The following is a 25,049-nucleotide window of genomic DNA, read 5'->3' on the forward strand; positions in this document are numbered from 1 at the left end:
CATCGTTCCTAAGCGATTTTCCTGGGGAAACACCTGAGACGAAGATGGAGCGTTGGGATTCACCCGAAGCTCGCGCACTAGCAAGGGCGGACAGGTGATAAGCAGGTGCTGGGAGCACAGGGTGAGCAGAGGAAGGAGCCAGGGGAAAGAGTGCGAGGCCTTGTGGCAGGAAGTCCCGAAACCAAGATATTGCCTAAGTGTCTGGGGCAAGGGACTGCGTGGTGCAGGCGCATGAGAAGCGCGCGAAGGACCCAAGGCAGGCAGGCAGGCCTGGGAGGGGGGTGTCCCAGGCCGGTAAGTCATTGCCTCCATGCAAGTCCAAGCCTCCGTCTTTTTTTTTTTTCTTTTTTTTTTTTTTTTGCCAAAGAGGGATGATAACACTTCAGCCTCAGAAGGTTGAATGGAACAAAATCATTGTGGGTGGCCGAGCTTTGCAAACAGCGGTGGCTCAACCGCTGAGCTTCTAGGCAGCCGCGCAGGCCGACGGCGCATGCGCGGTCGTCGGCGTGAACCTGGGCGGGGAGTTGGGGCGGGGGAGGGACTCAGGCCCCGCCTCCAACCGCTCGGCCCGGGCTCGCCTCTGGACCCCGCCCACTTCCGCGGGCACCCAACCCTGCGTCGCCTGCGTGCTGACGTCAGGCGCGTGCCCCTGTCCGGCAGCCGAGGAGACCCCGCGCAGTGCTGCCAACGCCCCGGCGGAGGAGCTGAGGTGAGTGCGGGGCCCGAGGCTCCCCGCGGGAGCGGCTCCCCCGCCGTCCCGTCCCCGCCGCGCGGCCCCCGGCCTGTCCCCGCCCGGGGGCGAGGCGAGGCGAGGGGAGCGTGTGTGGGGGAGGCACCCCGCCTCTGGGGCCCCGGGGAGCGCGGGGAGGGGTGCGCGCCCCTCGCGGCGCCGTCCGGGCTCGCGCGGGTCCGGGTTCTGTCAGGGAGCGGGGCGGGCGGGGGCGCTCGGCCGGCGGGACGCGTGCGGCCGGGGCGCGGGGCGCGGGCCGGAGGGCGCGGGCGGGGCCCGGCTGTCACCCGGCAGCGGCGGAAGGAAGGGGTCACACCCATCCCGGCCGCCAGGGGCCCCCTCCGCCCCGGCCGGGCCCCGCGGGCGCCGAGGGCGGGTGGCTCGGGCTCCCGGGCCGGGTGTGCCCCCCGCGCGCCCCGGCTCGGACTTCCTGCTTCTCCGGGCGCCGCCGCGGACATTTTGCGGCCGGGGGGGGGGAAGGGAAGGGAAGGGAAGGGAAGGGAGGGGGAGGGGAGGGGAACGGAACCGCGAGCGCGGCGGGGAGGCGGCGGCCCGGGCTGTGCCTGCGGCGCGCCCCCCTGCGCGCCCCCCCCTGCGCGCCCCCCCCCCCCCCGCGCGCCCGCAGGGCCGGGGGCCTGAGCCTCCAGGTCGACTTCCTAGCACCATTTCCGCTCGCTTCTCCAGGTCTCCCTGCTCTCTTCAGCCGAGGCTTCCCTTTCAGGGAGTTACCTAAACGCCTCTCGAAACTGCCGTTCGCCGCTTGCTCAATTCCTCTTATAAGGGTGAAATTTTCTTTGTTCGTTTGTTTGTTTGTTTGTTTTTCCCTCCCCTTTAAGTCCAAGAGAAATGCAGTGTGGAGGATTACGTCATCGCAATATAAGGGGCGAGAGCTTTAACTCCTACAAGTCAGGGGCTCGCCGAATGAAGACAGCGTTTTTTTTTTTGTTTTTTTTTTTTTTTTTTTTTTTTTGCAGCCTCCGTTGGGCGCTCGGTGGCACATCCTGCCGGCCTCCCAACGCACCGTGTGCCTAAACGAGCTTTCTGAAACCTTTCCGGCTGTCTCACAAAGCATCTAAAAAAGCCAGGAAGGTTTAAAATCCTCCAGATCAGCCCGTGCCAGGGAGTCTAGCGTTAAGACAACCCCTCCTCCGGCCGCTTGTGTAGGCAATAACTTGAAAGATCCCTTTGCAGTCGAATGGAGTGACCCGTGGGAGCCTCTCTCTGGTCCAAAATGACTTTTCCGAGGCTGCTCAACGTCCCCCATTTGATGCACTTACTGATGCACAGTACAGACCAAAGTTGGCTCACATGCACTCTGTGTGGCGAGGGGTGTGGTGGAAAGAGAATCACCAGTTTCCGCCCACCTTTCTTGCTAGACCATTTAATTTTGCCATCAAAAAAGAATTTTGGATTCTTAACCAAAAAAAAAACCCCCCCAAAAAACAAAAAAACGAGAAACAAAACCACACGTAAATGACGTTTTTCAGACTTTTGGGCGATTACAGTGCTTCTTCCCCAGCATAGTAGATACACCCCCTCCCTCCCAGTTGTATATCCTTCATTGATTACTGGGATACAGCGCAGAAAAATGTTAGCATTGTAGAGCAATTGTAGAGATCCCATTGTGTAATGGCATTGTTATAGGGTAGTTCATGTTGGAACAAGTATTTTCCCATTGTTCCTCTTTTTTTTTTAATTTTTTATTTTATTTTATTTTATTTATGATAGTCACACAGAGAGAGAGAGAGAGAGAGAGAGAGGCAGAGACACAGGCAAAGGGAGAAGCAGGCTCCATGCACCGGGAGCCCGACGTGGGATTCGATCCTGAGTCTCCAGGATCGCGCCCTGGGCCAAAGGCAGGCGCCAAACCTGGTGCGCCACCCAGGGATCCCCCCATTGTTCCTCTTGTGTGTAGAGGGAACAGCGCTTGTTAAACGTTTAAAAGAAGAAGTTTAAATCCACTTCCTGTGGTGTATATGATTGGATAGGTATTGAGCTTGGATCTTCTGAAATACATTTGTCATAATGTGGTTATCTTGTTTTAAAAACACTCTCTGCTGAGCCGTGTCTTGAGACTCTTCTACATTTAAGAAGTCTAAACATACATAACATCAGTTTGTATCTTCCCTTTCAAAATATATAGCAGAATAGTTTACATTTGCAGTTTTTTAAACTCAGGCAAGGATTCAAGAGATGGATAGTTAAGTGAATGTTAAAAAATGAGCTGTTTTCCAGTAATTCCTTCAAGATCCGGAAGGTATCATCACATCCTCTTAAAATGTTTTCAGATACTAAGTTAAATTTAGTTTTTCGGGAATTTAAGGCCCATGTTACAGCAGCAGAGGTCAGGGGGCTTAAGTCAAACATCCATGAAATTCTTAAAGCACAATAAGACTAAATCTTGACGTTTTCTGTAATTTCAAGATTGGTTTTCCTTTATTCAGTTGTTTTTTATCCACTTAGAACTTTGTGGTCTGTTAGGCATTTCTAGTTATTTTTTAGTTGGTTACACTAATCAGATGTTTTGATCCAAGAGCTGTCACATATGGAAAACTTTGAAGTACAATTTATTGTGCCTGTCTGGGAGTCGTGTTTATAGGTGTTCTTGGGAGTAAAAGATTGTTCTTTTATTTGTAGATACATTTTAGATGCATTTCTTTAGTGTTTTTAGGGTCTTTTTGAGAGTTTAGGGAACACAGAAGCACTTCAGTCTACAAGGGCTTGCTCTGCAGGGGAAGGAGGGATTACTATTTTGTTAACTTAGGTCACATACATAGTTTCCTATATCCTATATTAAAGGGCTTCGTTCTAGGCTTTTATGATAATGCCTTATTCAGTGTTTGCTTTCAAAACTATTAGTGTTCTCTACCAGAATGTATCTGATGTGCGGACAGGACTTTGACCTGGCATGGTCTCCCCTGTGTCCCTAGCCCCTAGAATAGTGCCGTATGTATAGTAGTAGGGGTCAAGAAGTGTTTGTCAAGTGAGTGAATTTAATGAGATCTGTGGGTTAAGATTTTCTCTTTCTGCATATTCCATAGTCTTGTTTACTGTATTTCCTGAGGCTGGTGCTTGGTCAGCCATATCCGTATTCCAGCTCATTGAAGTGATGATTCCTAATCTACTCCTGCTTGATCTTATCCTTCTGTTTAGTCCAGTATCTTCCTCAGCTGTGCTGTTTGGGCTGTTCACTGTCGGCTTAGAAAGTTTTTTTTCTGATGACCAGTTCTTGTTCTTCTAAAAATTGTTGACTTTAATGTTAGCTTCTTTCCTCTATTTTCTTTTGTTTGCTGTTGCAGCTTATTTTTGCCACTTTTTCCACCCTGCTCAACAGTATCAAATTCCTGGTCATGTTATGCTTTGTCCTTTACCAGTTTCTACTTTTAGTTACTCATCCTTTCAGTCCAAAATATTTTTGCTAAAGTAACTTTTGTTACTTGTTATTTTAGTTATGTCTGCTACTCCTGCTGTTATAAGTCCCTGATGTCAAAACTTTTCTTTACTAGTTGTCCCTGGGACATTGGTCTCAAAAAGCTTGTGCATGAAGTTAAACCAGGTGTGTGTGTGTTTTATTTTTATTTAAAGATTTTTATTTATTTATTCATGAGAGATAGAGAGCAGAGACACAGGCAGAGGGAGAAGCAGGCTCCATGCAGGGAGCCTGATGTGGGACTTGATCCCGGGTCTCCAGGATCATGCCCTGGGCCCAAGGTATGTGCTAAACTGTTGAGCCACCCAGGGATCCTCATGGGTGTGTGTGTTTTTTTAAAAAAAAATTTAGGATTTTATTGTTCGTTCATTCATTCATTCATTCATTCATTCATTTATGATTTTATTTTTAAGTAATTTCTATACCCAGTGTGGGACTTGAACTCACAACCCCAAGATCAAGAGTTGCATGCTCTACCAGCCAGGTGCCCCGTGAAACCAGGTGTTTTCCTTCTTTAAAAAATATTGTAGGGGTGCCTGGGTGACTCAGTTGGTTAAGTGCCTGAGTCTTGATTTTGGCTCAGGTTGTGATCTCGGGTAGTGAGATTGAGCCCTGCATTGGGCTCGGTGGTCAGTTCCCAGTCAGCTTGAGATTCTCTCTCCCTCTGCCCCTTCTCCCACTCGTGTGTGTGTTTTCTCTCTCAAATAAAATAAATTACAAAAAATACCGTAGAAAATATTTCTTTGGCCATCTGTCACCTCTGTTGCTCACTCAGTTCTTTAACTTGCGCATCAATTTCTCCAAAAGTAAGTCATTTTGGTTTGCCATCTTAATTCTGCTATCTTGGGAGCTATACTGCTAGTATCATAGTTAAAGGTATAGATTCTCGGATCAGCTTGCCTGGGTTCAAATCTTGCTATTTACTAACTGCAAAGTAATGTCTTTGTGAAATCAGGTTTACCTTCTGTAAAATAGGGCCAGCAATAGTCCCTACCTCGCAGTGTTGTTATGAGAATCAAATCAGTTAATCTTTGTGAAGTACTTAAGACAATTCACTGGCGCATACTAAGTGCTCTGTAGGCGTTTGTTCTTGTTATCATTACCACCTCTCTTAGGCCCGCATGTTTGAGAAGCTGAGTTTTCCCCCCAAATCAAAATTTTAATAACTGTCCTTCCCTAGATTAATCTCATGAAACTGTAAAAATTATTAAGTGGAGATTGTTGCCTGCTTTAAGTTTTTGTCCACTATCTTAACTAGTGTTACATAAATGAGAGTGTATAATCAAATACAATGTGTGGACTATGGACCAGAAGCATAAGATCACCTTGGAATTCCATCCCAATCCCACTGAATCAGATTTTGCATTTTAATGAGATGCCCACATGATTTTTATGCACACTAAAGTTTGAAGCATGCTCTTAAAGACTGCTAGAGTGATGTCTTACGGGATTTCAGAAATAGCATTGAGTGCTTTATTTTTATTTTTCTTCCTACTTAAGTATGAACTGGTTTCTTTAAGGCAGTGTACCAGAATTTATTGCAAGGATCCTAATCTGAAAGTGGGTGAAACCAGTGTGGCATTTAAATAAGTGAGTTATAGTGTCTTGCCTATCGTGTAGAGTCACCTCATGTCTGTGCTCACTGTCGAGTGTAAAGTTGTTAAAGTACAACTGTCCGCTTAGTACTAATTAACCATAAATTCTAGTGTAGAATATCAGTTACACATTTGAACCTAAATGATGTTTTATTGAAAACGTTGTTAGGAAGAGCCTGTGATCAGGATAATTCCTATAATTGTTGGATAATTCCTAAATGTTGGCATTTAGCTGGTGAAATATAACATCTTTTCTGTTTTCTTTCCTAAAATAAGCCATATCTCTAATCTCAAGAGAAAATAGTGATAATAAAATCTAGTCTTATTTAGCTGCCATCCTTTTTTCTTTTTCTTTTTTTTTTTTTTTTAAGATTTTATTTTTTTATTCCTGAGAGAGAGAGAGAGAGAGAGAGGCAGAGACACAGGCAGAGGGAGAAGCAGGCTCCAAGCAGGGAGCCTGACGTGGGACTTGATCCCGGGTCTCCAGGATCACGCCCTGGGCTGAAGGTGGCACAAACCGCTGAGCCACCCGGGCTGCCCAGTCATCCTTTTTTTTTTTTTTTTTTAAAAGGATTACATCGCATTTTTCTCTAGTAACTTTTCCTTCAACTATTTGGTGTAGGAGGTCCACCAGCACTATCCTTGTGCAGTATATATTTTAGAGTATTCCTAATCCTTTTCAAATCAAGACAAAAGTAGAAAAGTATTCGTATGCCACATGGAAGTGAATGGATGAGGCTCTTCTTGGCTGGCTAGGCATGTTACAGACCCCAGGAGAGTTGGAGAGCAGTGTCTCAGGCACACCTGTGTCCATTCTGTATCAGGTGGCAGTATGAAGCCATCTGGTGTTGGCTATTAAGGCACAACCGTCTTTTCAGCTAAAAAGATGATCACTGTTTGCTACTCCTTGTGGAAACAGAAGAGATTGAGAACAGACCAAATGAAGAGAAAATGAAGCCGGTGTGTGTGTGTGTGTGTGTGTGTGTGTGTGTGTGTATGTGTATGTATGTGATGGAGGTAGAACATAAGAATGCTGTGTTAATTTGTGTTAAGGAGTAGGAGTTAAAGATAGCTTGTAGAAGAAAGCATAAGCAAGGTTTCAGCTATAATCCATTTGTTTTGTTGATAGGCAGTTTAGGAGTATTTGAAATTTGGTTTGCTTTGAAATCTTTTTAAAAGCAGATGAAGAGAAATGGGAAGTAATTCAGTAAAGTTCCTTAGCAAGTAATTGTTGGGATTTTCATTATACAACTGCACTGTAGCGACTGGTATTTATTTCACTAGCTGAATGCTATTTGAGAGGAGCTTGATTTTAGAATCTTTTGAGGTGGAATTAAACATCTATATATCAATTAATTCCTAGAAAACCATATTTTTATTGTGGAGTTTCTCAGGTTTTAAGTAATTTAATAGATCTTATTTTTAAAAATATTCATTTTTAGGGAAAGTGAGGCGACCTGGGAGGAGGGGGCAGAGGCAGAGGGAGAGAGAGGGAATCTTAAGCAGAATCCACACTGAGCTTAGGGCTCAGTCTTACCACTCTGAGGTCATGACCTGAACCAAAATCAAGAGTCCAACGCTCAACTTGACTGAGCCACCCAGGTGCCTCAGACTTAGATTTTTTTTTTTTTAAATAAAGATTTAATTTATTTATTCATGAGAGACACAGGCAGAGGGAGGAGAAGCAGGCTGCATGCAACGAGCCCGATGCGGGACTCCATCCCAGGAATCTGGGTTCATGCCCTGAACCAAAGGCAGATACTCAACTGTTGAACCACCCAGGCATCCCACACTTAGATTTTAGAATGTAAATTTTCATTTATCAGATAACTAGGAAAAAAAAATGAGTAGTTCCTATGATGATTAGAGTCCTAGGGTTTAAATCAATATCTGATACCCTCATTTGTTTCAGAAAGTGTCCAAGTAGAATAAATAATACCAAGTATAAGCTATGGAAGTTTGAATTATTTTAGGGTCATGTTATTTATTTGCTCTGGTCACCATGGGGCCAAGGGGAATGTTAGATCATGCTGAGAGTTTATAAACCAGTAGAAATGGGGTAGGGGATAATTTTAATGTTAAGAGTAATGCCTGTGTTTTTCTAGTGTGTTTCAGAATGCCTGAGAGATGTTTCGGGGAGGGGGGGGGTGACAACAGGTTGGAAACCATAGTCATTATATCCCCATCTTGGAAATTCCTAATCTATGTTTATTAAAGGTTCAGAGAAGTTAGGAGTCTGTTTAATTCAGTGTTTCTAAGCTTGTTTAATGGAGGCCCCCCCCCCCCTTTTTCTTTTTTCCTCTGTTCCCATGAAACATCCTTTAAAGTTTTGAGAAAATGGACTGGGAGGCATGGTGTCTAGTGGTTTATTAATCTCTATTAGAGTCCAGGAATATTGGTGTGACCAAACAATGCTTGTGGTGGGTAGAAACAGGAACAATATTCTTAAATTTCTGAAGCATGTGAACGATAGAGACTTCAGCAGAGGCTGTGGATGATCTGTTCTTGGTGTATTAAGTAAGCCCCACTTGAGACATTTGCATAGAATTTGCTAATTTGCAATTTCTTGGGATTGAACTGAGTATGTTATATATAAAACACATCTTTGTGTGTTATATATAAAACACATTTTTGTGCACTCTGGGCAAGTGGCTCCATCTTAACTTAAAATTGGGGCAAGGTATTAGAAGGGAGAAGCAGACCAATATTAGGAACTGGGGAAGTGATTGTCCAGTGACTGCAAGGGAATGCTCTGAAATGGGGTCACAATCTCCAGTTTCTTTTGTTCTTGAATCAGTTATCCTAGTTACAGTATTTTACGGCTTTCCAATATTCTGAAAAGCTTGCCGTAATTTCAGAGCCAATCTTTCAATGTTCTGGAAATCATAGAATTCATAACTGTTGTTTTTGTGATCCAAAAAATTTGTGAAGTTTTTAAAAAATAATTGTTCACATATATGAGAAATTAAGTTTTTTAAGGAGCTTGTACAGTAGTCTGTAAAGTCTTTGTATTTTACCATTTGACCTTTTTTTTTAATTTGCTTTCTCTTCCTTGTCACACATACTGCCCCTCCCTGCCCCCAAGAAAAACCCCTACCTCAGATCCTGTCTTTTTAGTTTTTTTTTTTTCCTGGTTGCACCTAATACATGGCAGTGAAAGTATATTATCCTAAAAGCTTATCCTTGGTTCTAGTTAAATCAGAGCCAGGAAAAATAATTTTACTTATAACTGTGTTGCTAGTTATCCAAGAGATGAGAAAGAGGGGAAAGATATAATTTTATATATTCAGGTCAGGGTTAGATACTTAGGTTAGGCTGTCTTCTTAAAAAAAAATTACTATTTTTTAGTAATTGGGGACATTTTCTTCAGGAGGAAGATCGATTTCTGTCCTGAATGTGACATGTGTTAAAGATAAAAAAGTTTGTTTTCTGCTGAAACCAGATTCTTTATCTCTGCTACTTTCATTTGGAGAAATTGGTATAAGTTTTGTTCTTATAAAATATAAATCCCTCTCTCTTTCGGTCTCTATTTTTAATATGAAAATGAGATGATTCTTTACAAATATTAAAAAAAAAAACCCACCACGTAAAAATCTATCTAAAAAAAGAAGCAATACATAGAAGCAGCTTTTAAAAATGGAACTAATCGGGATCCCTGGGTGGCGCAGCGGTTTGGCGCCTGCCTTTGGCCCAGGGCGTGATTCTGGAGAGCCCGGATCGAGTCCCACGTCGGGCTCACGGTGCATGGAGCCTGCTTCTCCCTCTGCCTGTGTCTCTGCCTCTCTCTCTCTCTCTCTCTCTCTCTCTCTCTCTCTCTCTGTGACTATCATAAATAAATAAAAAATTAAAAAAAATATCATTAAAAATGGAACTAATCAATGGTAAAGATTTTTGTGAAGACCTAAATTCTAGAGATAATTTTTTGGCAGTTTTGTGATTGATTCTTTAAGTTCATTATACACTATATCAATGAACTTAAATCTAAGTGAATTGTTCCAAAATTAGACTAGATATATTTTCATTATCTAGAACTACTGAGTGTATAATATACACTATTTCACTGTGGTACAGTTGCCATCACAGTGTGATAAACATAATTCTTAGGGATGTTTTTTTAGGAGTTTTTGTTTTGCTAGTTTAAAACTTGGTAGAATTGGGTATTCCTAGAACAGAGGACAGAGTATAATACTAAGTGGTTTCAAACACTTGGTGTTAACTACTTCAGCTAGTTCAGGTTGTGGACTTGACTTACACCTTAGGAATTTGAGTTTTCTCTTCAGAAGGGTAGCAATTAAATTTTTTGTTTTCATTTTTTTTGTCCAAATAGTAACAGAAGAGGGTTTAGGAGCCTAGAGGACCCATTAAAGGGGATATTCTGAGAACAAAGAACAAGGTTGTTGACCTGCATTGCTCACCCATACTGTCTTACTAATTTATGAATTGAGCAACTATTTGAGTGCCTGCTCTGTGTCATTCACTTTTCCAGGGGTTGGGGATATAGCAGTGAATGAAATAGGCCCAAGCAAATCTCTGCCCTCATGATTTACATCATAGTGTATGAGTTGGAGACTAGTGTTTGGAGAAAAGCAAAGAAGGGGAGGATGATAAGGGAGGGCTGGTGGTCAGGTACAGTGGAATGCTTCAGAGTTTGGTTGCAATTTAAAATAACTTAGAGGAGTTCTCCAAAATGACAATCAAGCAAAGACCTGTGGGGATGTGACTGAGCTATCCAGGCAAGAGCATTCTAGAGGGAGCAACTGCAATGACCTTTTTTTTTTTTTTTTTTTAAGATTTTATTTATTTGAGACAGTGTGTGCACCCACATGGGGGTGGGAGTGGCAGAGGGAGAAGCAGATTCCCTGCCACCATGCAGGGAGACTGAAGTGGGACTCTAGCCCGGGACCCCGGGATCATGACCTGAGCCAAAGGCAGACAAGCTTAACTGACTAAGCCTCCCAGGCACCCCTGTAACCGGTTATAATCAGTAACAAACTTGAAAATTGAAAATTAAGCAAGTGCATTTTGTAATGCGTTTAGATTACCATTTTAGTAGCTTAGTTTCCCAAAATATGGTGTATGTGTATAATTAACCTGAGAAACAATTGATGGTCAAGGTAGAAGTTTGTGCTTTGATGCTGTTGCTTTTGGTTTCAAAGTGCTCTTGAAAAGGCAGATTGCCGCCAACACATATTGGTTATTTTTCAGAGTATTTGCTACTCTATTATTTTTGTTTCTCTTGCTTTCTTATAGTGGATAAAACTACACTTGAGCTGCTGTGCAACCATGCTGAAACGTCTGTCCTTAGTCCTCATGTCGACTGTACTGCATTGACACCGACTGGTGCAGATGTTACAGCCTCTCTTATTCTTTGTCAAGCTATTCCTTGAAATATATGGTTGAATGCTTCTGTAGAAGTTCACCCCATTAACAATAAATTCCACATCAAATTTGTTAGAAAATTGGTAGATTTAGAGTCTTGGTAATCTTATTTTTAAAAAATACGGCTTGTGGTTTATAAGACATACTGTACGATAATCTAAATGAAGGTACTGTACGTCTGCCTCATCAGGTGTAACAAAAGTCATGCATTAGGTTTGTGGTTGGCATCTCACTTGGTAATTTTTCAAAAGAAAAATTCTCTGCCATTCACTTTACAGTGTATATTGTTGCCTTGGTAATATAGTGACTTATTTTTTGCTGCAAGTGTATGCTTGTATGTGGGATTTCTGATACAGGCTGGCACATGATTTCATCCTTGATAGACTTAGGACCAAATTACTGTGTACTGATTGTGAAAAGGCTATTCTTTTGTGTGTTTTCTTACAAGAGAACTTAAGAACATATAGCCTGACCTTAAGATTTCTTCTTCTAACTTCTCCATCTGGTGTACAAACCAATCATCTGATTTCCTAAACTAAAAAACTTCCTAATAATTGACCATCTTCTTTTTTTTTTTTTTTAATTGACCATCTTCTTAAACCCATCCTCCACTCCCACACCTCAAGTATTTCTTCTCTTTTTTCCATGCTACTACCCTAGTGCAGATCCTTCATTTAAATCATAGCTTATTAAAGTAGTTTCTTAGCTGAGTTCGTTTCTTACCTGGTTACCTTTGACAGTCCACCTTGGACTACAGGTACAAGATTGATAGTCGAAAACAAAGCTGTTCTTCGTAAGAAATGGTAGCCTTCTGTTTCCCACCTAGGTTAAATGAAAACTCCTCTGCTTAGCTTTTAGAGTATGACTTGGACTTACCCATTTTAAAAATTTCTTCCACTTTGCAGGCTGGCACTACCTGTACTCATTCTACTGATACTCCATGTGACTAGAGATTTATTCTCACATTCTTCTAGACTACTCCTCCCTATTAATTATTATTATTCTTTTGAAAATCTGTGGCACTTGTAGTTTATAGTGTAGTTTTGTTAGCAGACTACTACAGCTGTGTTCCCCTGTAATGCTTATAATCAGTAAAGTATATGATGTGATATATGATGTATGTAAAGCTATTTTGCATACTGTTTGGCACAGAGTTGGTATTCAGTAAATTATTGAAATGTTTTGAAGGCCTTTAAAGGCAGGGTTTCTGTCTTACCAAATGTAGTGCTATAACAGGCACTTAAATATCTTGCTTAGAGTTAATAGAATTGTTTCTTGGAGGAACAGAAGCCTATTGTAACATGCTCTAGGTCCCAGCTTGTGTCCTGATGCAGGAAAGATTGGGTCAGATTTGTTAGGTGCTTGAGTCTTGTTCTTTAACTGACCCCCATACACATGCCAACACAGCTACTGTTTAACTCCTTTTGCTTTTTTTCTTTTTTCTTAATACATGAGAACTCAACATTTTAACAGTGATAATATGTTTGTTTTTAAAGATTTTATTTTGAGAGTGTGCAAAGGTGCGGACACGAGTTAGAGGGAGGGACAAAGCGACAGGAAAAGGCTTGGTGGGGAGCCCAACCCCAGGCTATCCCAGCACCCTGGGATCATGACCTGAGCTAAAGGCAGATGCCTGTCTGAGCCACCCAGGTGCCCCAATAATATATGTTTTTAATAATACTGTGTTGTTATGTTGGTAGTCTTCGTGACTATTTTTAATACGCACAGCATTTCATCCTGTGGTATTCTTTTACTTAATACCTTTTTCTTGTATTAACTATTTTAATGTTATAGTATTCCATTGTGTTTTGATAAAGTATTTTCTTCATTTTGGATAAATTGTTTGAAGTGGAATTTTTTTAAATTTTTTATTTATTAAAGATTTTATTTATTTATTCATGAGAGACACAGAGAGAAAGAGGCAGAGACAGGCAGAAGGAAAAGCAGGCTTCATCCCGGGACCCTGATGTGAGTGAGACTTGATCCCTGGACTCCAGGATCACACCCTAGGCTGAAGGCAGGCACTAAACTGCTGAGCCACCCAGGGATGCCTGGAATTATTTTTTTAAAGAGGGATACAAATATTTTGAGAAGGCCCGATGGAGGGAAAGAGAATCTCAAGCAGACTCCCCACCGAGCACATGGAGCTTGATCCCAGGATCCTATGCTGAAATCAAGAGTTGGATGCTTAATCATCTGAATCACCCACGTGCCCTATGTACTTTGCATTTTATTTTATTATTTTATTTTTTTAAAGATTTTATTTATTTATTCATGAGAGACACAGAGAAGCAGAGACACAGGGAGAGGGAGAAGAGGGCTCCTCACAGGGAGCCGGATGTGGGACTCCATCCCCAGACCCAGGTAGATGCTCAACCTCTGAGCTACCTGGGTGTCCCTTATTTTTTTATTTTAAAGATTTTATTTATTTATTAGTATGAGAGTGAGAGCATGAGCAACAGTGCACGAGGAGGAGGAGGGACAGGGAGAAGCAGACTCACTGCTGAGCGGAGAGGTCCGATGCAGGGCTCAGTCCCAGAGCTCTGGGATCCTGACCTGAGCTGAAGGCAGATGCTTAATCGACTGAGCCATCCAGGGGCCCAGTACTTTGTGTTTTAAAAACAATACATTTGGGGTTCTTCCTTGTTGTCACTGTATTAGTTTGCTAGGGCTGCCATAACAAAGACTAGAATAGGTGATTTAAATAGTAGAAATTTATTTCCTGACAGTTCTGGAGGTTAGAAACCCAAGATCAAGGTGTTGACAGGGCTTGTTTCATCTGAGGACTTCTCTCGGCTTAGAGGTAGCTGACTTTTAGTGTCTGCACCTGGTCTTCCCTCTTTGTGTACTAATCTTTTAAGGATACCAACCATGTTGCTTTAGGGCTCACCAGTATGACCTCATTTTACCTTACTTTAAAGGCCCTGTCTCCAAATACAGTCATATTTTGAGGTACCAGGGGCTAGGACTTTAACATAAATTTTGGGGGGTTATAGATAAAACTGCCTCTCCTAAATTATATCTATAATAGGCACTATAGTTCATTTTTAAAAATATTTTTATAGTTATAATATTCCTTTGTTTTATAACTTACCAGTGGCGTGTTAGTTGACTTATAGATAGTCTCCTGTTTTTGCTTCTGTAAGCAAGGCTGTGGTAAATATCCTTATGCTTACCTCTTGAGAAATGGAGTTGTTGGGTCAAAGAATGTACGTGTTAAATTTTGGTAGGTGTTGGCCCAGACCTGGAAGTCTTGTTTCTGTTGTTTTGAAAGCAAAAATTTGCCTTGTGTATTAGGTACTAATCTAAAGCCAGATTTGGTTTGAAGAGTACGTGATTTGCTTTCACTTAGCACTTTGATAGAGTATAAACACAGCCCCCTCCCTATACAAGATTGTCTAGATAATCAGATTCTAAATTGATCAGCTTATCTGGGTTACTTTATGATGACAAAAAAGAGCTCGTATTTCAGTATTAAGTGCTGTACAGAACAGGAACTCAGTTAATTCTTACAGCCTGTGATGTTAATACTATTTCTGTTTTATGGATGGAGAAACAAAGTCTTAGAGATGTTGACTAGCTTGCATAAAGTTGCACAAGAATGGAGATATGGGTTTAAGATTACTGGACTTGAAAGCTTCTATGCTTTGACTACTACTCTTAGATTGTCTTCCTTGGGCTAATTAGAGACCTGATAAATACTTGTATAATTAAGTTATGTTAATTTATCTCTTCTTAAAATAGAGGCAGATTACAACCGTTTATGTAACATTCTGAATCCTCTGACTACAAACATGACGTTTAGTTTTAATTGTTCTTCAAGATCAGAGTGTGGGGATTTCAGAAAGGATTAATTTAGCAAATAAGGCTGCAAGTAGAAGTGAAGATTTTTCTGAATTTCCTTTTATATATGGTGTTTCGATGCTTTCATTTAATAGTTATAGTTCTGATCTTTATCTTAGGCCCATTTTGGTTTTTGCAAATTTTAATTGGGGATGAGAATGCTATATATTCTGTGTCAGGTGATCTATTAGTGGCTTTATATACATCATTTCTTTTTATGGCAGTTTTGTAAGTTAGATGTGACTGTGTAGATGAGAAATTTAAGATGTAGAAGTGAAGTGACTTCCCGGGATCACACTGAAGTGGAGCTAAGATTTGAACCCATATTTGCTTGTCTTTAAAAATCCCATGCTTTTTTCGTATTAACTTTAGTCAGTAAGATTAAAAAAAAAAATAATTAGGGCAGCCCGGGTGGCTCAGCAGTTTAGCGCCGCCTTCGGCCCAGGATGTGATCCTGGAAACCTGGATGGAGTCCCACATCGGGCTCCCTGCAGGAAGCCTGCTTCTCCCTCTGCCTGTGTCTCTGCCTCTCATTTTCTCATGAATAAATAAATAAAATCTTTAAAAAATATTTTAAATTAAATAAAAAAATTTAGTCAGCAAGACTTAAAAAATTTTTTTTGAATTTAATTAAATTAAAAATATTATATATTTAAAGTCTATTTTACCCTTAATATAAGGTCAGTACTGCATTAGGTGTCTTGGGAAGTACAAGCCTAGTTTTTCAGAGAGCTTAAAATCTATTAGAATAAACCCATGTGAATAAAACCAGTATGATCAAGTACTTAGTTGTGTGATTCATTTGTTAAGTGAGTGCCTGTTTTGTATTTAGTATTGAACTGTTTTCTGGCAATACAACGGAGTCCCTACCTTTACAGAGATTTCCTTATTTTTAATGTCTCCTTCATTGCACTGTAACAAACAAGATAATTATAGATTATGACCATACTATAAAGGAAATAAACAGGGTAATATGATAGAAGTAAGGAGGGGGGAAGCTGGATATTCCTGTGGATAGTGTGTGCCCAGGGGAGGATTTTCTGAGAAGAGGATGATTTGAGCTGAGATCTGAAGAAGTCGGCAGCTTTAAGAGGAGGGGGAACAGTACCAGCAAGTATAAAGACCTGCAGGAAGGACAGGGCATATTGGAGGAATAGAAAGAAGTCTCTGTAGTTAGAGCATGGGAAGCAAAAGGGAGAGGAGTATAAATGAGATCTAAGAACTAAGAAAGGCCTTGCTATGGGGGTTCAGAAAATTGGGGCATTTTTTGATAGCTGAAATAGGGAAGGTGTCTCAGATAAGGTAGGAATTGGGGGTGGAAAGTTAGGATAGAAATAGGAGTTGTAAGGCTAGACATCTGTCTAGGGTTTAGATAGAGATGATGTAATAAAGGCTTACACTTTGAAATAAGTACAAACCACACTGGATAATTTAAATAGTACCAGGCGATTGGCAGCTGTTTAGATGGGCAGAATAAGATGCAGACAAGCTGGTTGAACAGTTTTGATCCTGTTATTCCCCCCTTTTTTCCTTTCTGTGTAGACCTCAGAGCTATGGCAAATTCAGATTTGAGATTTGGGATAAGCAAAATGCCCTTATCCTTAGTTATCTTTTTTTTTTTTTTTTTTTTTAGATTTTATTTTTAAGTAATCTCTATACCCAACGTGGGGCTCAAACTCACAACCCTGAGATCAAGTCTCATGCTCTACCGAGGTGCCCGTAGTTATCTGTTCTTTTGCATGAAATGGAGGGGGACTTTGAATGTGTTTAATATCTCCTTGGCCTTTCATAAGAGAATAAAATGATAATTGCCCTAATTAAGAGACCAGAATGGGAAAATTGCATAGGAGGGTGTCAGTAATGTTACAAAGGAGAAGAGAGTTTGTTTGGGATGGTGGTGATGGTGTTGTGTTACTTGTTCATTGTCAGATACTCCACTTAGGGTTGTTGCCCCAGAGGACATGAGCTTTGTTCCAGGCACAGGGGGGATATGGCTATGTATAGGCCAGTGCTGGCATATAGTAAGTGCTTATATGAGAAGTCCCCTTCTATGTGGAAAAGTAGATCAAGACTGTTAACAGAAGTTTGTGTTACTGCACAGGACCTTAGGATCCAAAACATTTTTTTTCTTTCTTTCTGGAATTTGAAGTTGAACACAATACTACTAATGCTTCTTTACACTGTGAAGGGGTTCTTATTACAGAGAACACACCCAGAGGCTTTCTCACTGTTAAGCAAATATGCCTTGTGAATGTATGATCTATGGAAAACTGTGCTGTCTTGTTGGAGAATAAATTTTGGATATCCCACCTCCCCCCTTATTTACAAGTATTGAATATTTTGAGGAAAAATCTTAACTGTAATTTCCATTCTCCTTTTTTTTTTTTTTTTTTTTTTAAGATTTTATGTATTAGAGAGCGAGCGTGTGCACATTAGCAGTAGCAGAGGGAAAATCAGGCTCTCCGCTGAGCAGGGAGCCTGATGCAGGGCTTGATCCCAACACCTTGGGATCATGACCTGAGCCAAAGGAGGTTGCTTAACTGACAAGCCACCCAGGCACTTCATTTCCATTCTCTTCTAATTAAATAGTACTCTTAAACATAACTAAATACACTCTTGAGTTTTACCAAATTTTTTGGAAATGTTAAATTTAAAAATTATCTTATTTAAATATTTATGAATTATATTTCTTAACGTTATTTTTTGATTCACAAATACAATATAAAATGATCACTCTGGCTAGTATCTCTTTGTTTTTGCCAATTTGAGGAAGGAAAACTCAACATTACAGCAAAAATAAGGACTTAAATTCTTACTGGATCAGACATTTTGGAATGAAGTCATTTTCATAAATGAAGCTGCCACAACAAACTTCTAGCAACACTGAAAACATTTTTACCACATAGGTTAGTAATCTTTCACTTTATGAGCGCTGCTGTCAGCACTTTTCCCTGTAACAGTGGCTTCATTTTTTGTCATCCTGAGGACTCATAGAACCTTAGTTTGAGAGCCCCTTCTTTCTTAGGTAGTTTGTGATTTCACACATAACAGTTTCTTCAACAAGTGGCAGAAAATGGAGGAATTTGAATAATTGCTTTAATGAGTGGTTAATTTTGCTGTCCAACACTCTGAATTAATTAATGCTGCCCTTTTTTTTTTTTTTTTGGAGGGAGACAGTGTGTATGTGCACAGGCAAGTGGTGGGTGGGGGTGGGGGCAGAGGGAAAGGGAGAGAGAAAATCCTAAGCAGGCTGCATGCTCAGCACGGAGCCCGACTTAGGGCTCGATCTGAGGACTCTGAGATGACAACCTGAGGTGAAATCAAGAGTTGGACACTTAACCAACTAAGCCACCCGAGTACCCCTGTAAGTAATGCATTTAAATGGCAGCTGAAGATACTAGGAATTTTTTTTTAAGATTTTATTTATTCTTGAGAGAGAGAGAGAGAGAGAGAGAGAGAGAGAGAGAAAGAGAGGCAGAGACACAGGCAGAGGGAGAAGCAGGCTCCATGCAGGGGTCCTGATGTGGGACTTGATCCCGGGACCCCAGGATCACGCCCTGGGCCAAAGGCAGGCGCTAAACCGCTGAGCCACCCAGGGATCCCTGGCCTTATTACTTTAAAGCAAAACAAATTAATAACACATACTTTCCCTCTTTTTTTTTTTTTTTAAGATTTTATTTATTTAATCATGAGAGAGACAGAGGCAGAGACGTAGGCAGAATGAATGAGAAGCAGGCTTCCTGTGGGAGCCTTATTTTGAACTCAGTCCCAGGACCCGGGATCACGACCTGAGCCACTGAGCCATCCAGGTGCCCCAGTCTCCCTCATTTTTATATACTCACTATGAGGAACCACGTCACTTGCCACTTTTCCTTTCTTTTCTTTCTTTCTTTTTAAAGATTTTATTTATTTGTTTGACAGAATGAGAGAGCACACATAGGGGTAGAGGGAGAGAGAGAAAGAGAAGCCGAAGCAGGCTTCTCCCTGAGCAGGAAACCTGATGCGGGGCTCCATCCTAGGACCCTGGGATCATGATCTGAGCTGAAGGCAGTGCTTAACTAGCTGAGCCACCCAGGCACCACCTCTTACTTTTCTTGATAGTGGGATTCTGGCCTTCACTAATTTTTTCCTGTTAGAATAGACACCTAGAAGATGGAACCATAAACAAAACCAATTTCTAGAGAAGATGTGCTAGCTGGCTTGGGAGTGTGGAGGAGAAAGTGGGGAAAAAAGATAAAATTTGAATATTGAATGAAATACTTAAGATGATGTATTCTTAGCTCCTATTCCAGTAATTAGTGTAAGAAACTAAACTATATTGTTTACATAAAAAAAAACTTAAATTTGCAACAAGATGATGTCTAAAAAGCTCAATCAAGTAAACAAGGTCTGGGACTTTTACTCTCCTTATAAGCCTTGTTGTATTAGCCTGGTATTGTTTTATGGATGTGAGCCGAAGACGTGAGACTCCTGGGTGACAAAGAATTTAATTATTAAAGGAACAGCCAGTAGCAGGTCAGTGTCTGTGTTGCTTCCCTTTGCCGCCAAGACTTCCACATGGTAGATATGGTGGGTTTGTGTCTCAGCTAAGGAGCATTGAGCTTGGGAACCCACTGTTTAATAGTAAGCAGGAAGTAAGCCAGCTCTTTGTCCTAGAGAGCCACATTATTGTATTCTTCAAGGTTGTTTGCTGCAAAAACCCTACAGTGTCGCCTGGCCTGGGTGGGCTGGTCAAGACCTTGCATTTCTTAGCATACTCAGCCAGCTGTATAGGAGCACAAGGGACCCATGGGAGACTGTCTTTCCTGACTCAGGGTTGTCTACTTTTTAGTAATTGAAAGCTATTTTACAGGATTCTAATTTTATTTTTCAAATTGGAGTGGATACGCTTACTGAAAACTGAGGCAAACTGCTGTTCATATGAAGCTGCTTTTGGATTTTTATTAGGGCAAATAACTTTGAGCAGTAGCTATATTGCTTTGGCTTTTTGAATGAATGCCAAAGTTTTCTAAGATTATTTGCTGTTTACTGAGGACTCTGAAAACAAATTATAAAGTTTGAAAAGAATGGTCTTTATGTGGTTTGTTCTTTATTTGCCTGAAGGCTTAAGAGTTGGAAAAGAATATCAGGATACATGGGCGTTAACAATTTGGCTTTGGGGGAAGTCCTTTGCTTTTAAGCCAGAAAATCTACAAAAAGATGGGGTTAAGTTAGTTTATGAAAGGGTATTTCAATTCTAAAAAAAAAAAAAATTATTATTATTTATTTTGGTTATTTTATGTAATATTGGGTGAGCTCATATAATTGACCTCTTAAATTTTGTTTGAAGCTTAACATTTATTTCAAGGTTTAAAAACATTCCTTTTATAGTGTATTGTTTGTTTTGCGGGAGAAAGGTAATTATGATGGAGGTGTAATAGGATTTTGGGTAGGACTTTTTCAACAATATTGTGTGTTTAGTTCAACATATAAGGTCAGCCATATTGCTTTTTGGTTGTGACTCAAAACCAAACAAGATGATGTGTTAGAACATTTGCATACATGTGAATGCATGGAATATGTCTCTAGTTTGAGTACTTTGTTTTGGGTTACTTAACAGTTGCATGGGCAGATGTTTTAAAAATTACGCTTTGCATCTGATACTATAATGTATAGCAGAAAGTTATAAAAAATACCCTCTGAGGTGACTGGATTTGGGAGGAGAGACAAGTGATGCTGATTTTATTTGTTCTATCTAAATTCCTGTAGCTAAATCATTGGATAGGTAAGGAAGGCTTGTGAAATTCAGGGTTACTATTGTCTTAATTTATGTAGTGCCTTCTTCCTAGGTATGAAAATGGGTTACTTCAGGGAGAAATGTATTTAGAATGAAAACAGTATTATTTTTGATGTATTTTGTGTTAGTGTAAAAACTGTTTGTTTTGATACTACTGCTGTCAGTTCAGTTCTGACACTGACTCTGAGAGTGAGTACAGACCCCACAGTTTAAGAGCTTAGGCCCGGTCCCATAAGACTGCTTCCATTTCAGGCACCGGTTGTGAATGGAGTGCTCAGGCTGTCTGCCTTTCTGGCTCGCCTGTTCCCCTAGCCCCCGCTCAGGTTTGACAGTTCAGTAGAATGACTCACAGAACTCAAGAAAATATATTTACTCATTTACTGTTTTAAGGATACAACTCAGTCGAATGAAGAGGAGATGTATAGGACTGTGGGGGTGGGGCACAGAGCTTCTGTGTCCTCCCTAGGTGCATGGCACACAACCTTGTGTTCACCAGGTTGGGAGCTCTCCAGATCTCTTTGTTCAAGAGTTTTCACAGAGCTCAACCTCCAATGGGCTTCCCCAGCTCCCCTTCCTGAGCTTGGTAGGGTTCCAGCCCCTTAATCACTTAGTCTTTCTGGTGAGCAATCCCTTCTAGAAGCTGTCTGGGGACCCCACCCTAACGTGACCCTAAGTTATGTTAGCATATACTCTTGTGTGATTAGGAAGGGATCATTATGAAAGACAAAAGATGCTCCTATCATCTAGGAAATTCCAGGGGTTTTAGGAGCTCTGTACTAGGAACCCAGGAGAAAGACCAAAACTTATTTTACCACATTGAAATTCTTGAAAAATTTACTTGCTTTTCTTTTTTTGTTATTTTTTTGTTTTTAGTTTTCCCTTAACTTGCTTTTCATTTATTTTGTTTACTGTTAATATTTGACATAGTTCTTTGAGAATATACTTTTTTTTTTTTTGCAAAAGATGCTCATTTTTAGTAAAACTTAATCTTCAGATCTTTTCATACACTGTGCTTTGTACCTAGAATGAACCTATTGGGCAGGGGCATCTGTAGCTAGGAGCTTCCTCTTACCCCCGTACTGATCTTTTCCCTAGGGATTGGATTGTCTGGTGGGGTTCAGTGGGCAGCCAGCCAGTAATAATGGTAATATAGAGAGGGTTCCATGGCTTCTTTAAACTTAGAGCTCAAGGACTCCAGAAAACTTAAGGGACTGTAGTTCTGAGATTCTCAAGAGGGAATTGGACCTCTAAAGCATTCAAGAACCTAGGAGATAGGGGTTTTAATGTCATCATGTGGTAGAATGGTGGGTACTGGGAAGGAATGTGGAAAGATACACCTTATTTCACAATGTATTTTGCTTATGATTGGCAGAATCATTTTTATGCTTAAAGTTCCCCAGCCCCAGTTCTAAGTGCTGGTACAATTGAACTTCAGTGTTAAAGAGGAAGAGTATTTAGTTATTGATGTAAAATAACTTTTCTAGCTGCCCTGGATAGCAAAACGGTAATTAGTACTACGTAGCCTGTTTGCTACTATAGTGATGCTACTATAGTGATTTGACGTTTTTAAAAAGGAAGCTAATGTAGGATAGAGACATGTCTGGCCTAGTTATTTCCACGTTGCTGAAGCTGGCATTGTAGGTGTTGCAAAGCCAAAGTCTTCCATGGTTGCTTGCCCCCTTCCCATCTGTGGGTCATCTGCTGATATTTTAATATGTGAAATTACTAATTAGTAATACATGTCAAATGCTTTATAGAACAGTCTTAATTAAATTGCAACTTGAGGGATCCCTGGGTGGCGCAGCAGTTTGGCGCCTGCCTTTGGCCCAGGACGCGATCCTGGAGACCCGGGATCGAATCCCACATCGGGCTCCCGGTGCATGGAGCCTGCTTCTTCCTCTGCCTGTGTCTCTGCCTCTCTCTCTCTCTGTGACTATCATAAATTAAAAAAAAAAAAAAAATTGCAACTTGACTTTGAAATGACCACCTTTGTAGTTACAGCTAAATTTGACTGTATTTGTAGTAAGAACAATGAGTACTATAATATTTTGGAAATAGAAAAATTCATGTGCTCTTCTCTCAGTGGTATGGAATTGTTCCTGTTTAAAATTTATATTGACTTGAAAAGTGCCTTTAATCATTCAAGAATAATAGCTAACACTTAGTAAGCATTTATTGTATGCCAGGCAGTGTTCTGAATTCTTTACATATATTATTCAATCAACGTACCCTATGAAGAAGGCCTTATTACTATTTTCATTTTTGGAGGGAAAACAGCCACAGAGAAGTTAGACCCAGGCTGACTTGTGAACTAATGCTTTTAACTGGGGACCCACAACCAGTTTCTAACATTGCTGAGCTTAGATCAGGAAGCCTAAGAAATGGAAGATTTATGGAAATAAAGCAAGGGGAAGAGCAAACTATGTCTTACTAATTCTTCCCTTCTCCCCAATAAAATTTAGTAGTTTGCAGGGTGTGAAGAAACAGGAAATGAACTTAACTCCTGTTTCTTGCTTCCTCTTCTCCCTTCCTCTTCCCAGTGCTGGCAGCTGTTATAGGTATATAGTTGCCACTCCATTTGCAGTGATCATGTTTTTTAATCACTGTTACTTTTCAGGAGAGGTAGTGACCGGTTATAGTATTTTAGAGTAGGTGCATGGCAGTCATACCACTAGGGTTTAAATTCTAATTCTGTTAACTACCTGAGTAATCTTGGTCTACTTAACTTTACTGTGCTTCATTTTTCTTACCTGCAAAATGGGGATAATATAGTACATACCTTGTAGGGTTGTTGGGAAGATGAAATGTACAAAAATAAGTAATATGTTTGGAACATATATAGCACATATTAAGTGCTATGTGTTTGCTATTATTATTATTATTATTATTATTATTATTATTATTTGAGAGCACTTTTAGGTTGAACTAATAATTGAAACGCCTCTGAAGTATCTTGGTTCATGCTTTCTCAATATCTAATGTGAGGTTTTCATTAGTAAATGAAATGTAAATGTGAAATGCCTGGCTAATACAACTAATTCATGTTGGTAATTTTGATTCTAGTTTAAGAAAATCACTTCTAGGTGATCTGAAATGCCAGTAGTGTTTATCTTTGCTTAGATTCTTGTGTTACTGGTATTCCTCGTTATGCTGTCATGTAAGATAGTAGTTCTCAAGCTTTATTATACATTAGAATGACGTAGGGAGTGTTGAATTCTGATTTATTCGATTTGGGGTTTGGATCTGGGAATCTGAATTGTTAAACCCATTCGAGGTAATTCTGGTGGTCTGATAATTTTGGAATTGCTCATTTAGAGGCTAAATTCAAACATGTAGGCAGTGATGATTTGTAAACTAAAAACATTTATTTTGGCATTTAACAGTAGTGATTGGGTCTGTTCTTATACTAAATTATTTTGTTAACACCTGTTAGGTAACTTATTTTTAGGAACTACTCGTTAAATACAGAAATAAGATACAGGAAATAGAAAAAAAATAATACAGAAGTCTTCACACTTGATCTTAGCCAAAAGGCCGAGAAGCAATTAATACAGAAGTCTTCAGATGAAGAAGTAGTTGGGTGGATTTCTTGTTTTGTGTGTGTGTGTGTGTGTGTGTGTGTGTGATTAGCTAAATAGCAAATATATTCAGTTTATTTTAACTTAATGTTTTTGGTGTACCAGCTTGTGCAAAGTATGAAAAGTTTTGATTAGGTAATAATCCACCAAAGAGAGAAAGTACTAAGTGTTGACCCACTGGATGAAAATAGGTGTGAAGTAGGATTGATTTAACTACCACACTTAGTAGATGAATTTATGTATATTGGGTATGTGCTGTGAGCTGTAAAGTCCTTTTATGTTTTTATTACAACTATGTAATTTTTATTACAACTATGCAAGGTGTTGACATAATTCTGTATTACAAATAAGAACTTTAGGCAAAAAGAGGTTAAGACCCTTGTCCAGGTCACAAGTAAGTGCTGAACAGAGATTAAAACTCAGAGTTATCCTGACTTCAAAGTTAAGAAAATTATTTATATGTGAAGCTTATGGATTTTGGATATGTTTTCAAACTTTTTAGGCAGGACACACAAAGAGTGGCCCAAGTGGCTTGGGGGCTGCTTCTTTGGCTGGGACAGGAAGATACAGACTTCTAAAAGTTCTCGAAGTAGTAATGTTTGTTTAATGATCTAGCCAAACTATATTCAGGGCACATCTCTATTACACGAATCCATTATCTTCCATTGGAAAATCTTAAAAAAGATTGCCTTCAGAAAGTCTGTCAGTTAGCTTTAGT

General features: G+C 40.3%; 1 protein-coding gene across 4 annotated transcripts in view; it reads left to right on the forward strand.

Annotated features, from left to right (window-relative positions):
* Positions 1-621: 621 nt before the first annotated feature.
* CDC42 (cell division cycle 42) overlaps positions 622-25,049 on the forward strand; it is a 46,577-nt gene continuing 22,149 nt past the window's right edge. The window contains exon 1 of one of the 4 annotated variants that reach the window (XM_055332521.1): positions 622-709. The gene's annotated coding sequence lies outside the window, so the exon portion shown is untranslated. Of the gene's footprint in view, positions 710-1,493; positions 1,513-4,949; positions 4,967-25,049 lie in introns of those variants that run through there. The other 3 variants (XM_055332520.1, XM_055332522.1, XM_055332523.1) reach the window with 3 other exon arrangements.

The sequence above is a fragment of the Nyctereutes procyonoides genome, unplaced genomic scaffold (assembly GCF_905146905.1).
Source record: "Nyctereutes procyonoides isolate TBG_1078 unplaced genomic scaffold, NYPRO_anot_genome, whole genome shotgun sequence".
NCBI lineage: Eukaryota > Metazoa > Chordata > Mammalia > Carnivora > Canidae > Nyctereutes > Nyctereutes procyonoides.